Consider the following 17732-nt stretch of genomic DNA (forward strand, 5'->3'; position numbering starts at 1 on the left):
GAAAAGTGCTAAGGAAGGGATACTGCAAAAATACATCACCCAAGAGGAGGGAGTAAAGCTACTTCTCAAAATTCACTCTGGTTCCTGCGGCAACCACGCGGCCTTAAGAACACTGGCCAGCAAGGCTTTTCAAACTGGTTTCTATTGGCCCACAACCATCTCTGATGCAGAAGACCTCGTCCGATGTTGTGAAGGATGTCAATTCTTCGCTAAGAAAGACACATGCCGGCGCAAGAGCTGCAAACCATCCCAGCTTCCTGGCCCGTCGCATGCTAGGGACTGGATATGATTAGGCCTTTCAAACCAGTACCAGGTGGTTTCCGGTACGTGTATGTAGCCATCGACAAGTTCTCCAAGTGGATTGAATATAAACCGCTCGTCTCGGCTACTGCAAAGAAAGCGATCGAGCTCTTCGAAGATATCATCCACAGATTTGGTCTTCCGAACAGCATCATCACCGACCTCGGAACTACATTTACTGGCCATCACTTCTAGGACTTTTGCGAAGACCGTTGCATCTTCGTCAAATATGTCTCCGTTGCCCATCCTAGAGCCAACGGCCAGGTCGAACGGACGAACGGCATGATCCTTGATGCCCTCAAAAAGCGACTATATTAGAAAGAAGAAAAGCACCCGGGCAGATGGCTCAAGGAGCTACCAGCTGTGGTCTGGGGACTACGTACTCAAGCTAGTCACAGCATCGGCGTGACTCCAAACTTCTTGGTCTATGGCTCAGAAGCCATGCTACCAGTGGACATTGCCTTCCGAGCACCTAGGGTGGAAAACTATGATGAATAGTAGGCTGTAGCTGTTCGGTCAGAGGACATTGATAGGGCTGAGGAAGAACGCCTAATCACCTACGTCCGCACAGCTAAATATCTAGAAGGCTTGCGGAGATACTACAACCGAAACATCAAAGGTCGTTCATTTGCTGTTGGCGACGTCGTTCTCCGTAGAAAACAAAAAACTGAAGGGATGCATAAGCTCTCTTCCCCTTGGGAAGGGCCTTATGTCATCAAAGAGGTCACCCAACTAGGGTCTTATCGCCTAAGTAACTTAGAAGGAATCGATGTTCCCAACTCGTGGCCCATCGAACACCTTATACGTTTCTATCCTTGAAACGCTCTAGATATGCACTCTTCACTTTTATGTTGAATAAAGTTTTGGTCTCCATAACTTGTCTCCATTGTGTTTCTATTGTGGTTTAACATCCACTCATGGTGACCGAGCTCTATGCTACTTCATAACGAACTCCAATACGAGATCGCCATAACTGCGCCGACCATGTTCCTCCAAATCTCCAACGTTATCGCCGAACCATTTTCTCCAAAATCGCCGATGATTTCTTCAAGTCGCCGACACATTTTTCGCCAAAAATCACCGAACATGTTTTCTCCAAATTGCCGAACATGTCTCCTCTAAATCACCAATGTGTTTCGCCACGCTTTTTCTCCAAATCACCGAACACTTTTCTCCAAATCTTCAAGATATTTCGCTGATCGGTGAGCAACATACTTTCTTTTCTGTTCTCTTCGGAGAAGACCTAGTCTCCGATCTCTCCCTACACGTGCTATGGGCTCCGCGCTCTGCGTTATAGGTGGTCAGCTATGGTTCCTTGGTCATGCCTATTCATCCTACATGTCTACATGCTCCGTGCTCGATGTTATGGACTATGGGCTATCCAAGGCCAAGAGTTCAGCATACAATTAATTGCTCGGACGCCACTTATACTACCTATATCTCCAAGTTATTTTGATAACCACCGTGTAGCACATGTCCTGTTCTTTTCTCTATGGAGAAGACCCAGTCTCTGATCTCTCCCTACACGTGCTATGGGCTCCATGCTCTGCGTTATGGGTGGTCGGCTGTGGTTCCTTAGTCATGCCTGTTCCTCCTACATGTGCACGGGATCCACGCTCGACGTTATGGACTATGGGCTAGCCGAGGCCATATGGGTCAATTGCGAACCAACTGCTCGGACTCTACTTACACTACGTGGTTAAAACTATGAAGATTTTTTTGCCGAAATACAATCTAACCGCATACACATGCACCTTATAATATTTATCGTATACATAAGTGTTCTTTATGCCTTCGCGCGTTCTAACTACACTATCTAGAAATTAAATATGATATCCACCAGGCAGATCATTGTGCTCCGCCATTGCCGTCCATTTCACCGAACAGGTCTATATCGCTTGCCAACTTCTTCGCTGCGTCCTCCACCTCATCCTCCAGCTGCTGGGCCTCTGCCTCGCTCAGTCCTTTGGCGAACCCACCCCCCATCGCCTAAAGGTCAGTGGCTGGATAGTGGGACCGAACCACAACAAGGGCGTGGGTAGCGGCAGTAACAACAGTGTCGCGGTTGAAGCCCTTGAAGCTATCCCACGCCGTCTTGCATCTTTCGATGATGATGTCCGAGCGCGGCGGCTTGCCATCGGGCTGAGGAGCCACTTCTGGTTCGATGCAGTTGAGCACTGGTTTGATTCCGGTAAATACGGTGTCAAACTTATCCCTTTGGATTCGGGCATCCTACTCCAGCACATCGAATTATGCCTTGACCCTCCGACGGTAGTCTACAAGCATTACAAAGTTCCATCAAGCGAGAAAGTTACTTTAGTGGTAACCCCGACTAGGGAATACTCACTATTCAGCTCCTCGGCTAGCTTGCTCACTCTCCCTGTCTCCTTCGCCTTCTCCTCTTAGAGTTGCTCGAGGGCCTGGCGTAGCTGGCCAAGCTCTACATCTTGTTCTACAAGTACAATAGTCAGCACCAAAAGTAAGCGTATCCAACCATGCAAAGCACTTTCATCGATCACATGTACCTTTCTTCTGCTCGGAGACTTTCTACAGCTGTTCCAAATGCTCGAACGCATCCTTCAGTTGTGTGGAGACAGTGGCCAGCTGCTCGAATTCTACTCCCCTCGGCCAATCACCCCTCGGGACGCCGGAGAAATACACCGCTCTTTCCTGTGAATGGATCTTTGCATAAGTGAATCAGTTCACTACTCGTCAATGCTTCAGGATTAAAAGTATTGGGAATTAAAATCGAGATGATCACCTCCGGGGGCAGATATTAGCAATTGTAGGCCCTCGTTTGCTTTGGCCATGCGAACGAAATGTTGGGAGCGAACAGTTCTGTGGCCTGCTCCAGGACATTTTTCTTAGTTAGTCGTTCCGTCCTCTCTCGGGTCCCGTCGTCATCACCTATGTAATCAAAGCCCGGGTGGGCCCTCTCCTTGCAGGGCTGGACGCGGCGCACTATGAAGCTTGTTGCCACCAGTTCGCCTCTAATTTCCACGCCTCTAATCATGTCGAGGAGCTCCATCACTTGTTCCATGTCAGCATTGTTCGGTTTCTCCGACCAGCTCCTCTGGTTCTTCGGGATATGGTGGATGTCGCAGCGGATTGTAGGGTGACTCTGTTTCATATAGAACCACTTGGAATTCCACCCTTTCAGAGAAGTGTTTAGCGGTACGTTGATATATTCGCTGGCCATTCCATCCCGGAGCTGCAAATAGATGCCGCCAACCACTTTGAAGCCACCGCCACCTTTCTTCTTCAACCAAAAGAGGTGTCTGAAGAGGTTGAAGTGCGGCAGAACCCCTAGAAATGCCTCACAGAAATGAATAAAGATCAAGATGTGCAATATGGTATTGGGGTGGAGATTGCACAGACTAATCACCCAGAATTCTAGCAGATCTCAAAGGAAAGGATGAACAGGGAACCCCAACCCACGCTAGAAATAATCCTCAAAGACTACAACTTCATCGGTGTTAGGCATTGGGAAGGGCTCACCACTGGCTGACCGCCATCCGGCGGTGACACGGTCAGGAAGCACGCCCGCCGCCACCAATCTCTCAATTTCCATTTCTCCCGTGCGTGATGGCGCCCACTCTTCGTCACGATTGGCTCCAGCACTTGCTTTCCTTGGGCTCGCTCTCTTCGGGTTCGTAGCTCTCGTCTTTGGCGCCATCTTTTAGATCTAGATGGGGCTGGCGTCGGTAGTGTGCGGGGGTGCGAATCTGGAAGTGCGATGGCTAAGGATGAAGATGAAGTGGCGATGTGGTATGGGTGGGTTCATGGGGGGCGGCGGCGTAGTTATAAAGCATTTTCCCCACCTCTTCACAGTCGAGGGTTTTTGGGAAACCGTTCCTGCGATTTTGCGCCTTTTTCAAATCCTCTGCAACAGCAAGGTGGGCCGTAATGTGGGCTTTTGCGCAACCGCAGCCCACGTCACCCATTTATCGCCACCGTCAGTTGCTACTCGCCAAATAATCACCGACTTCTCCACCATTTATTGAGGCTCAGTAACCGACACTTTACAGCCATTACTCCATTTTTTCTCCACGGTTTGATTTCTCCGATATCTCCGCTTGCAGCTCAAGGACTAGCTGCCTACTCAGCTGGTCTTTAATTGTTTTTCTATTTCTGACCCCAGCACCACATGACTGCATCACCTACTGTCAGGCTCGGGGACTAAGTGGGCACACTTCACCTTGTGGTGAATGTGCTTTGTCTCTTTTTGGGCCACGCCTAGGGACTGGCTGCCTGCTCGGCTGGTCTTCTACTATTCTTCTACTTTCTGACCCTAGCACCACATGACTACATCATCTACTATCAGGCTCGGGGACTAAGTGGGCACACTTTACCTCGCGGTGAATGTGTGGGATTTTTTCTCGAAGACTGCATGCCTATGGAAGAAGATTGACTCCTACTCTCGTGGTCGGATTCTAAGTGGGCACACTTGGTCCACTAGAAAGAAATTTTCGATTCTGAAATAGAGCTCCTTACACCCTTATGGCAAGCCATACTTGGGTCACACTGCTCGGCGACAGGTCACGCTGCTCGGCGATGGTTCACACTGCTCGGCGACAGGTCACGCTGCTCGACGATGGTTCACGCTGCTCGGCAATAGGTCACGCTACTCGATGATGGTTCACGCTGCTCGGCGATGGTTCACGCTGCTCGGCAACTCATTACGGTGGTTGGACCATGAGTTTGACTGCTCGGCTTTATTCGCACCTGCTCGGACGAGCTCAAGACGGCGTTGCACAACGGGTATAAGGCGCTTGGGGACTAGCTGTGGGGGTACGACCCCGGATACCCATGGCAGACCACATGGGCTACGCCCCCAGGGGTGGCCCAGCCCATAAGACAAAGCCTTGTGGGGCACGACTCTGCTCGACGCCTCCCGTAAGACACCGGGGAGATATCCTGAAGATACTATGAGATCTGTTAGGATATGTATGATCCCAAGATTCCTGTAATCAGTTATTACTTTCCGGTTATCTCTCAGATCTAACCGACTTGTAACCCTGCTCCTCGGACTATATAAGGTGGGCAGGGACCCCCTCCAAACACACGCAATATCATACGATAGCTAATACAAACCAACAGACCACAGGAGTAGGGTATTACATCATACTAACAGCCTAAACCTGTCTAACTCGTGTGTCTCTGTTGCCTTCTTGTTCTTGATCTAACGCTCCTCTGCCGATCAATCTACCTTCATGGGATACCCATGGAGGAATGCCAATGATATTCTGTCGACAGGGGTAGGCCTTTGAAATTTTGCAAATTCATCGGTCACATTCCACGCTTCAGTGATATCGGGGAACTCTTCACTCTTCCCAATATAGACGGTGATCTCACATTGCTCAGTGCCATGCTTCTCATACTCACGGTCCTCATACTTGGACAATCTTGTACTCCAAGCTGCTAACCTAGGCTCCTGCCATCCTAAAGGGTGGTTGCAAGAGAGGATTGAGCGAAAAGCTTATCAAGTGGAAGGGCTAGGTGAGCTGAAGTGCACCGCGTGGTGGCACTAATGGCTAGGCCAGGCCCTTTTGTAATGCGGAGCGGTCAATGGTCCTGACACCGTCCACCTTCGGTTCCTGTGTGGGGTTACTACAAATAAACCATCTGGAATTTTTGTGCGCTCGAGACGAGTAGTGTTCGAGGCCATTAATGACTAGTATGGCTGCAGGGTCAGGATTCAACAAGAGCGTAGAAAGGAGTACGGAAAGACATGAGTCACGACAAGCGTGAACCATAGACTAACACGGAGCATGAAGTCACAGTGCAGCAGTAACTCCTGAACAAGGACGGATCAGTCGTGCATAATGTGACACATGTGACACCTATGGATGACGCACCTGCAAGCAATATGGCCATGACAACCAAGGCAATACTAACATGACGGACTTAAAGATCGTATACTACGCGAGAGTCAGTCCACCGGAGAAAGTCTAGTTAAACATATTCTGAATGCTTAACCATAACAATAGGGCTACTTATATACTTCATAAACAAACGCCCTATTTTTTTTGCGAAAATAGGTTATCATATTTTAATTTAGAAAAGGGTTTTGAAGCTTTATTTTCTTATTTATGCTCTGAAACCACCTGTGGTAGAACCGCCTAATCTCATACTCTCTCAAGAGTACTTGTCTTCCATTAGGCACTGAGTACCCAAACGAGGACACTAAACTATGCAGTTGTGTCGAGCACACCCCGAGGAAGAGCTTGAAACTCTACATTTTTCCATCAGAATCATAAATGGGAGTATAAAGCTTACAACATTTTTAGCCATTTCTTACATTGATTAATACAATAGAGGAATTAAACATGTGATCAGAGTTTCAACGGAAAGATAGTTATTTAATGATATGTGAAGCATTAACAAGTGAATATTTCTATTCAAGATATGATGGCGGTTTATAAAAACTTTTCTTATAACAACCTTTAGTGAGGGTTATAAATAAATACTATGATCGCCGCATGAAAGAAATCCTCTCTGAGCTCACCAGGAGGTTTCCACACACCAGAGCCGTTTACCATTCATCTGTCACCTGCAACAGGGGAATAAAACCCTGAGTACTTAATTGTACTCAGCAAGACTTACCCGTCAGGAGGAAAATAAAAGACTCCAAGGATATGTCAGGCTTATTTGGCTTGTGGGTTTTTGTATCGACGGAAGCATTACTAAACATGTGTCCTTATATTCAATTTTATTAGCTGTCATCATTAATTCATTAACTAACCATTCTATGTAAGCACATTTGCTACTTTCAAGCAGGTGGTAAGCAATCAGAATCATTTTACCATCTTTCATATTCCAGTTCTTACTACAGTGCTATACCATAGCCAAGTCGTACCGTCTCATAGAAACGGTGATTCGCGAACCAATGTATCCCAGCTGGGTACCCCAAAACATACGCCTCGCTTGTACCCCAGGCACAAACGAGACCAACCCATTCCACACCTATTAAGGGGTCCAGGTCCCCATTCAAATTTGGACTCCAAGCCCCCACACTTGAGATCCGGTCTCTGTATGGTGCTTACACCTCCACCTTTCTCCGCCTCCAATCAGTCGGTCCAGAAAGAGCCAGAACCCACAATAAGAGCGTAATGAGCCTTTCTGCTTCCATAAGCAAGTATATGCTTAGGATAATAAGTCTATGACCTGACTACCATCCACAGCAACAGACGGTCCTCAATCGACATAGGCGAAACAAATGCAACCCGAGCCTCGCTCTAATGCCTAACCAAGTCCAGATCCAAAGTACCATTCCACCTGGTCGCCAATTATCATCCTGATATATATATATATATATATATATTCCATGTGATAGTAATATGATAATAACAACAATAATATCTTTCCTATCTCTCGCGAGTGACAGGTAATCACTCGACTTCTACCGGATCCTATAGCATAGCAATCTACATGATCCTTGCATACTAGTAGGACTCATAGGATATATATATGCAAGTGGGTTTCATCCAACTCCTCAAAACTTATTGCACAAGCATAAAATAAAGTGCATAATATTAGAGGTTCTGCACCGGGGCTTGCCTAGGTAAGATATAACCAAAGGTTAGCACTCCATTGTGGTGACACGATCGTCAAGAAACCATCTTTTTTGCTACTCTAGATGACTCTGTGATCCATCGTTGTTCCTATTATGATATACGTGGATGCAACGCAGAAAACGTAATAAACCAACGACAACCGCAAGTCTTAAAATACGTTGACGCCTCTCAAACTAACGAGCTAGCTCTAACGACTAACGTACTAGGCTACGTATCCACGTTGTCGAGTAAGGCGTCGTTTCTCGGAAAATATTCTAGTTTTACGATCCCTAGGTGTTTGGGCATTTTATCGATTAAACATATATATTTGAACTAGAACTCATTTAGCTACCTTAGCAAACTGATTATTATGGAGCTACAAAAATTATAGTGAACACCTAATAATGTTAGGAATTTACTGTGAAACTTTCAGAGCCAACACTATTACCAGTTTATCACAATAATTCCTACAAGTTTATATTTTAACAATATGAAGCACCTAAAATTAATTAGATCACTCTTGAAAATACTTATGAAGCTATGTGAACCAATTATACTAGTAGATAGATCATGATTTTATGAACCTAACAAATTTAGTTTCACAATTTTTGGTTAACTACACAGATTTATATTGAATTTACAAGTTTACCTTAAAAACTAAATTAGAAAACGCTTTAGAAAAAGAAAAGGGCCGATGGCCATCGATTCGGCCCAGTAGCCCTACGCGAGCGTAGCTGCACGCGCGTCGCGGTGGCCCAGTATGTCCCAAGGCCGAGGGCGCCCGCACACGTCGGCTATTTTACAGAAAACCCCCTGAGCTTCCAGAGATTAATGTGAATGCTATGTGCACTATTCCTACCGACAGTGGTTTTGCGATCAAACCCTCGGATGTTTCCACCTTTACGACGGGAAGGTCCCTGAGGATCCCTGTGCTCGTCGACGCGGTGGCCGACGGCATAGGGCGATTACACCGGGCAACCTAGGCGTGCTACGATGGAAGTAAGGGGCCGACCACCATCTATGGCTAAACGCACAAGGATGGGTGGCGGTTAAGGACTCGGAGGCGCACTGGTGTGAACTGCAGCGGCGAGCGGCTATCCATAGTGGTGCCATGACTGTTATGATGAGCCAAAGCAGCTAGAAGACTAATGAGTGCGCAGGTGAGCATAAGGATCCTACAACGAGCTTGTCCGAGGTGATGGCTCAGTCAGATGCGGCCCGAGTAGAGCTGCCAGCTGGCCACATGCGATTGAGCAGGGCGGCGGTGCTCTGCGATGGACACCGGCGTGTCACCCCACTGACGACGAGCACCCTAGCCAAAATAGCGCGAGCACCGGATGGAGGGAGTCAAGGCAAACTCAGGGTTACGAGCAATTGAATTGTTACCACTCCTACGGGCCTTACCCCCAGCCCTCTGGTCACGGCGGCGCATATGACTGGCGGCAAGGAGAAACCAAAATTGACCACTAACAGACCAAGGCTGTGCTCAATGAGAATGCGACACCTAGCTAACTTCCTAAGCTACTCACCGGTATGAGGAATTGGACTGGGAGGCCTTGAGCTGGTGATTAGAAGAAGGTGGAATGGTGGATCTACGCTCAGTGCAGTTGTGGGGAGGTCACACGAGTGAGCTCGAGCGGATTAAGATAGGGCAGCCCCGATTGATGGTAGCAGAATGAGCATGTGTACATGAACGACGAGACCAAGAGACATGGCACGATGCTTTTGAATTGGAGTGGCCCCACTTGAGCAGGGATCTCCCATGGTGGGTAGCGAGTTAGGGCGAGTAGAGAGGCATCACTATCACCGTGTGACTGGGGTCGGTTGACCCTGACATGGCGGTGGCGGCACGACTCACGGTAGTTGAATCACAGGCTAGGGCGATAACCACATAGACACAACACAATGGCCGCGGCCTTGGCTAGGCCCTACGCGTGGCTAAGAGTTCAAGATGGCACATGCTCGTGGCGACAGCGGGCGCATGTGATAACCGCACCGCGATGGCGCCTCGCAGCGCGGCCACACAGCATCTACACCGGCGTAGCACAGTGGCAGCACTTCGACACAACACAACAGTGTGGCACAACGCTCATGTGCACATGAGCCAAGGCATGGCTCGGCTAGCCTGACATGAGGTGGCCGTGACCGGCTTGACCCAACGCATAGCACGGGCGGCTACGAGATAGCCACCAGCAAGGTCACGCACGGTGCGCGCGTGCAACAGTACGAGCACCCCCGCATGACGCCGCACTTCCGAGCATGGTGACCATGCACACCGAACCAGCCAGCATGAGGTGAGGTCGTGCATGAATTTTAAAGCATAAAAACCAACCGATTAGAGCTCGGTTGAGATTAAAACACGAGTTCAAGATCCTAATAGGTACTAAGGGCTTCTCGTCTGAGCAACGAGCACGGCCAGAGAGTGAGCATCAAGGGAGATAGATAGGTGCCAACATGGGTCCATCACGCTAAGCGCTTGTTCATGAACGGAACACCAATAGCCTGGTCACAGCGCGTTCTTAGGATGTTAGGGCAATTTTTGCGACGCCACGACAACTCCAACTCTTCCGTGAACTACACCCTACTAAAGCACTCACTTAGAGGCAACCAAAAAAAATGAAATCATGGAGCTAGTGCTTAAGTATTTTAGTTAAAACGTAAACACCAAAATGACATTTTCGTCTTCCTTCTAGTCTTAGAAGGTCTAGAGCTCGGCTTGCACTAACATCCATTAACACCTTTGCCACAATTTTTAATTTGTCTAAACCTTATTAACTTCAACCAACAAGTGTTTCACACAATAGTCCATACTTCATACTAACCCATAGGAGCAAAGTATTAAAGCACCATTAAACTATTTTGCTCAATATAATTCACCAAAAATGGCATTTTAAACATAAGTTCAATTTCTTGCCGATTCACGAAGAGTTCTAGTTTAAATTTTGGATTCAATTTTTGAGCTCTCAAGAACACTAGTTAACAACATTTGTTTTCAAAAATTAAAGTTGCATTTTCAACTACACCACTTGCTCATCATCTCTACTTAAGTACTACTCACAAGTTATATTTTATTTTTGTTTATATAAATTGTTTTTTTCGTTGACCTTAACCTAGGTGCTAAGCAAGCTTGTAACACCAGAGGTGTTACACCGTGCCACCCACATCCCATCCCCGCCGCTCGACCCTACCCACCCTAACCCTAGGGCAGGGCGCCGGCAAGCTCGTTGCGACACCTCCACCATGACCTGGCCTAGCTACCTCCACCGCCGCCAGGGCCCATAAACCGCCCTATCATCGTCCCACCACCTGGCCAACCTTCCTCCCCCTAAACCTCCTTCTATGCCTGCTAGAGTTTAGGAAGAAGAGAGAAGAGTCGAAGAGAGAGAAGGAGCTGAACTTACCCAACACCGCGTGAGGTCTCACCGAAACCTTTGGCACGGGCATGGGCACTAGTCAAACACGGCCACAGTCAGACGCATGGGCGCGTGTGACTGACCCATCGACTAATAGATAAATAGGATAGCAAGCGACTGAAAGGTCCTAATATGAATAGAGGGGGCTGAATAGCCTATATAAAACTCTACAAAATCACTAGAGCAATTTGTTAGTACGCTAAACGGCGAAATACAATTTTGCTCTAGCTCTACAAGGGTTGCAAGCCACCTACCCAACAATTTTAGTTGTTATGATCACTAATTCACACACAAGCCTAGGATGCTACTTGCTAAGCTAGTGAGCTCTCAAAGACTAACTAAAGAGCCTCACTAACCAAACTAACAAGCACTCACAACTAGTTACACTAAAGAGCTTGACACTAGGCAAGAATGTAAAGAAAGTAATACAAGAGAAAGTAGGGTGATTATACCGCCGTGGTAAGTGTGATGAACCAATCAATATGAATGTCAATCAATTACCAGGAGAAATCTAATCACAAGATGACACACGATTTTCTTTCGAGGTTCACGTGCTTATAGGAACGCTAGTCCCCGTTGTGTCGACCAACACTTGGTAGTTCAGCGGCTAATAGGTGTTTCACAAATCTAGTCCAACAAATGGATGCCTTAAGAACCTACCCACAAGTGAGGTAACACAATGACACGAGCAATATACTAGAGTTACCTTTCGGCGCTTCATCGGAGAAGGTACAAGACCCCTCACAAATCACCGGGAGACAGCCATGGACAATCACCAACTCATGCTGATGCTCCTTCACTGCTCCAAGCCATCTAGGTGGTAGCAACCACTAAGAGTAATAAGAAATCTGCAACCACAACGATCCCCAAGTGCCACTAGATGTAATCACTCAAGCAAATACACTAGGAATCATTCTCAATCTCACTATGATGATGAATCAATGATGGAGATGAGTGGGAGGTGTTTGCTTAGGCTCACAAGGAAGTGTTAAGAGAGTGAACCCCAAGCCGGCCAAGGTCTATTTATAGACCCACCAAATGAATAGAGCCATTGCTCTGCGCAGGCGCGACCAGACTCGCCTGATCGGACGCACCCTAGCTTCCAGTCACCTGTGTCTGGTGCACCGATGGACGCCACATGTCCCTCCTTCAAACCTCACCCGTTCATCTCCAACGGTCATCTCCCGATCGCACATTTACTTAAGTTAGGACCTGACTCACCTGAGCAGCGGTCGGACTTGGCTCTCCTCAGGGTTCGGTCAATTCCAGTAAGCTCCGAGAGCTGATTTTTATTGATCGGACGCGTCCGATTAGAGGTGACCTAGCATCTGGTGCTCTTCCTCTCAGTTCTACATGCGCATGAGGTGCCTACGTCAGCGTACATCACATGTGACCTGACACAGCCCCTGCGTGTTCGATCACGCACCCTCGTTTGTGTCCGCTCGCAATCCTACGCACCACCTTCTCTAGACCACATGATAGGACGCCAGCCCTACACCCACATCAGCGTCCGGTCGCACCCTCGGCCAAGTGCCATACATTGATCGAACACGACTTGGTTAGAGTCCAGTCCTGGCCTAGCCAACGTCTGGTCACTGACCAGCGCCTCCTCTCCTTTTTCTAACTCCTCAACCTCTTTACCCTTACTTCCAAGTTGCTAACCACAAAGTGTAGAACATGTGTGCTCGTGTGTTAGCATTTTTCAAAGCATTTTACAAGGGTTAATTTTTAGCACACTAGGTCCCTAATGCATATGCAAGAATCATGTCACCTAGTGGCACTCGATAACCGCTTAGCCAAAGATTTCCCCTCTTTATAGTATGGCTATCGATCCTAAACACACTCACATCCTCTATGGTGCCTTGAATGCCAAAACAAAAACATATTTGATACCTTTGCCTTGATCTCCTTTATCTCCTTGGTTTCATGTTCATCTTCATCTCCATGGACTTCTTCTTGCTCCCCCACTTGGATTGGACTACCTCATCTAATTCACACACTTAGATCAAAGGTTAGTCCATAGCTTTCATCAATTATCCAAAACCAAACTTGGGCTTTCAGCGACTGCGTATGAGTAAATCTTTTCAAAAAATAGGCATTTAAATTTAAGCCATGAGAGGAATTTGAAACTGAATGGTTACGTGCACAACCATATTTCCTAACCAGTCGGTTAAAATAGGACTTACTGCTTGCATTGCACATTCAGAAATGATGTCATTTATATTACCTTCCTTTGAATTCGCTCTAACCAATACTTCCATGATCTATTAGGTTAAGAACTAAACAATAGTGTGCCATCAACACAACACACACCTAGTTGAGGCAGGCAACAAAGCACCAAACGAGCCATCCCTTGGACAAGATTGAGCCACAAGCACAATGTACAAAAACGGCAAAGCCAGATCTCACATCACTAAGTGCATGTAACACCCTTGGTGTTACACCCTAAATCATTTACTAAAATATGTCATGAGCATCATACTTATGGGGTAATGCATGTGATGAAACGAATAGGTAAAGTATTTCAACTAAAACAATCAATAAGAATGCAAAACAAAACGTTACTCCACGATTCGTACAATTATCAAGTATGGTTGTAAAGCAATTTTTATTGAGTAAAATTACTATAGAACTTATATATGGGGCTTAAATAAAGTTTGGAGTGTGAACTTTGTAGAAGATGATGAAATACTTGCTGTTGAAAAATAACCTTGCTAGCTAATATTTCCAATAGCTTAGAAATGCAATTTGAAATAGAGTTCAACTTGAAACTTAGAAAAATTTAAAAAGTCTGTTGACAGTTAGACATTGCTATGTTTAGCAAACTATTTTGAGGAATTGGGTTAAAGAGCGATGTAGTGTTATAGCTTGATTAAGTAGCCTCATATACCATCTTGAGTGTAGTGAAGACCGTTTATGTTTAGGAGTAACGGTTTGGTCGTGGTAGAAGCTTTAAAATCGGTGCACAGCACATTTCTGGTTTGCTTCCCCCGCGTGGACGCGGTAACCACGTGTCAGTGGTTGACGTCGCCACATCAGTGCGCCTCGCACGCGCCCTCATGTTGCCGCGCTGGGCTAGCCATGTGCCATCAGAATAGTCATGGGCGCTACCATGTGAGGCCGCTGCTGCTGTCGCGCCGCCGTGCCACGCTGCTGCACGCCCTGCATGCTACCATGTTGCCAAGTCCACCATGCCTCATGACATGTCTACTGCCACTACCGTCACCCCCTGTGCTTGTCTCTACGCCACAATGCTCTGCGCCTTGGCCCAGTTTGATTATGTGCACGTGGTTGCACCCGCCGTCGTCACGCCATTGATGGCGATGTGGCGCGCGGCCCAGGCCAGCATGAACACACGCGTGCTCGTTCGCTAGTGGCTAGACTGGGTAGCTACGACTATGTCAACCGCGTCATGCCAAGACATGTCACAGCATATCCCTGGCCACATTCCACTGTCCCCGCTCTGTCTCCAATCTCTCTATCGCCACCGTCGCCTTACGCCCACGAGTGTCCCAGAGATAGGTCACCTCTATTCAATTCGGCTCGTCTGCACCTCCGCCCTCATGTCTCCTCGTCGCCCGACCCCGCACCGCCTTGATGATGGCCTCGCCAGGAACCAATTTGGAGTCTTCTTGCCGGTGCGCCGTTAAGGCCACACCACGGCCATGACCGAGGGTAGACCTCCCATCCCTCCTCCCGAACCCAATTGCCCACGCCAGTAGGTGTGCCTTGCCTTTCTCTTCATCATGCGTGCCGTGGGTTAGTCGCTGCCAGCTCCACCCCGCCGCTGATGCGATCATGCCACCACGGTGCGCCGCCGCACGGCTCGGCTGCACGTGGCTAGCTCCTCTCCACCACTCTCTTTGCCAACGGTCATCGTAGCTAGGCTCACTGTCACAGAACCATCCAATTTATAAGAGCACAAGTACAATAGCAATCACCAAAGCAATCAAAGTGTCATACTTAAGCCCATATAAACCCGGTAGTCCAACGAAATCATGAAGGATCTCAAATAACCAACATACAAACCATGATCATAGAGATTCAACGCAACCAGTCATATGTTACATCACAATTTACAAATATTTCTCATATATCAGAGTTTGAATAATTATTACAAACCGAGTTTGAAAGTAGCGAAAGCAAAGTAGTTTAACATCGACATCACACATAGTTTAATACAAAGCCAGTGTCATAGTCATCTCCAACCAAAAGCACAAGGGTGAGATGATATACAGAATGACCATTGCCCATGGTCCTAGTCCTCATCCACTATAGGAGCAAGGCAGTTCTTGCAGTAGCCATGATACATAACGTTATCTGCAACAATGGGAATTAAACCCTGAGTACGAGAAGGTACTTAGCTAGACTTACCCATCCAACTAAAATACTAAGACACCAAGGAGTATGCAAGGCTTTATAAGTAGAGCTGGTAGACATTATTTGCAGAAAAAGCATAAGTTATCCAACATATCTTTAATTGTGAATCACCAGTTATTAATCCTATCTTATACTAGATTAGCAACTATCCTATGCCAAACATGTTGGTACCATTAAGTCATCACAATAATAACCATATCCAGTTGAGTTCTTGCATAATCTCATAACCAATATTTCCATCAATTACTACGATGAAAGGAACTCAAGTCAAGTTCTCACTATCCGGGAGACACGACGATTCGAATCAATTCCTACCTAGCTGGGGAATTATTCCTAATAGACACCCATACTTCCCCCGTCGGGGTTGCATCAGGTCACCTTTGGGACAACTCAAGTACAATCACGGGTACGACCAGCGCCGCACCCTCAAAGATACAACCAATCTGCCAAGGGTGCTCGGGACTCTAACCCGTCCTTAGGCTTACGCCATTGGCTCTCCGCACATCCTTACTGCCTCCAGGGTGCACACTTTTACCACTTGTGGTCTCAGCCAAAGTTGAGCTACTCGGCTTCGTGGTCGGAACGACTTATCCGGTCAACTATGTGAGAGGCATGCGTTCAACATGACAAGATGACCTCCAACGTCTGGTCCTTAAACGACTCAGATGGAGTCACTATGATACCACACATAAGACTCTGCCCGGTCTCCATTTATTCAACAATACCAGGTTATGTTCCACAATAGCACAATATAGTCAACCGTGATCAAGTTATCACCTATAGCTCGCAGGTGATAGGAAATCACCTGACTTCTACCGGTCTAAGCATAGCTAAGTATGATAAGCGTTCTTGGACTTAAATATGATTCATGGTAGATATTTCTAGTCAAGGAAAGGTAATATGCAGCAAGTGTTTCCAAATAACTCCTATCGCATAATGCATCAATACGAATAACTTTAGGTGACATTAATAAAGTAGGGAGACTTATAATGCTCCGGGGCTTGCCTTTCACGAACGTTGACGGCTGATGATCAGGAAGGTGATCAACTTTAGGCTCTCCTTCTCCGGGAACCTCTTGGTGCTGAACTTCTGGGTTCTCCTCTTGTGGATCGTCGTCTAGCTCTACCAATGTGATCTCCTAGGTGGCACCTATTGCATGCATATGCATAGATAAGTCTCATGAATGCATAAGAGGGATCATAGATGATGTGATATGGAAAGGTACATGCTGCGATAATGATGTTGAGTAGCATAATGATAACATTGCTGACTCCAAGCTAACTGAGTAGGTGCATATCTCTTCTCTATCTACTTACAAATCTCACACAATGCAAATGTCTAAGCTACACATGACAGTTACTGTTTACATCATAACTGAAGTTATACTTATCCAAATGCTGTGATCTTGGACTTTCTGGAAATCTTATAAAATTTACTACAACTCTTATTTAATCACCAAAAACTAATTCACACTCTATCCTAACCAAAATAGACAATCTATCCAATGCTGTCCAGAAAATTCCAGAGAACAAGCATTTCCGAAAACTAACTTTAAACAGCTATAACTCCTAAACCCCTTGGCCTATTGCCTTGAAATTTTAACACAAGATAGATTAAGAACTTTCCTACAACTTTGTTATTAACCATTTCCACAGCAAACATAATTTTGATCATGCAACATACCAAACCACAAAATCTGTTCGAAAACCCTTTACATTGAATTATAAAGCAACAATATTTTTACTACATATAAGCATTCAAAATTTGACATCACCGAGTATACTAACAGTTCAAGCATACAAAATGCACTCAAGAAAACATAATGGTCAAGCCCAAACTATTCATTTAACTGGATATATCAATTTAATTGGATAATTAGGGAAAATATTGTACACATACCAAATGTGTACAATAAATTCTTAGAACATTACAGTGGCTTACAAGTGCTACCAATAAACTACTGTAAAAGTTTCATGCCATTTGACCATGTAAAACATCCTTTACAAAAATGACAAGCTAGCAAGGCCTATTTTAGCAAAAATAGTAAACCCTATAGAAAAGTGTCAAACAACAGGTTATATAT

This window comes from Miscanthus floridulus, chromosome 2 (assembly GCF_019320115.1).
Source record: "Miscanthus floridulus cultivar M001 chromosome 2, ASM1932011v1, whole genome shotgun sequence".
Classification (NCBI taxonomy): domain Eukaryota; kingdom Viridiplantae; phylum Streptophyta; class Magnoliopsida; order Poales; family Poaceae; genus Miscanthus; species Miscanthus floridulus.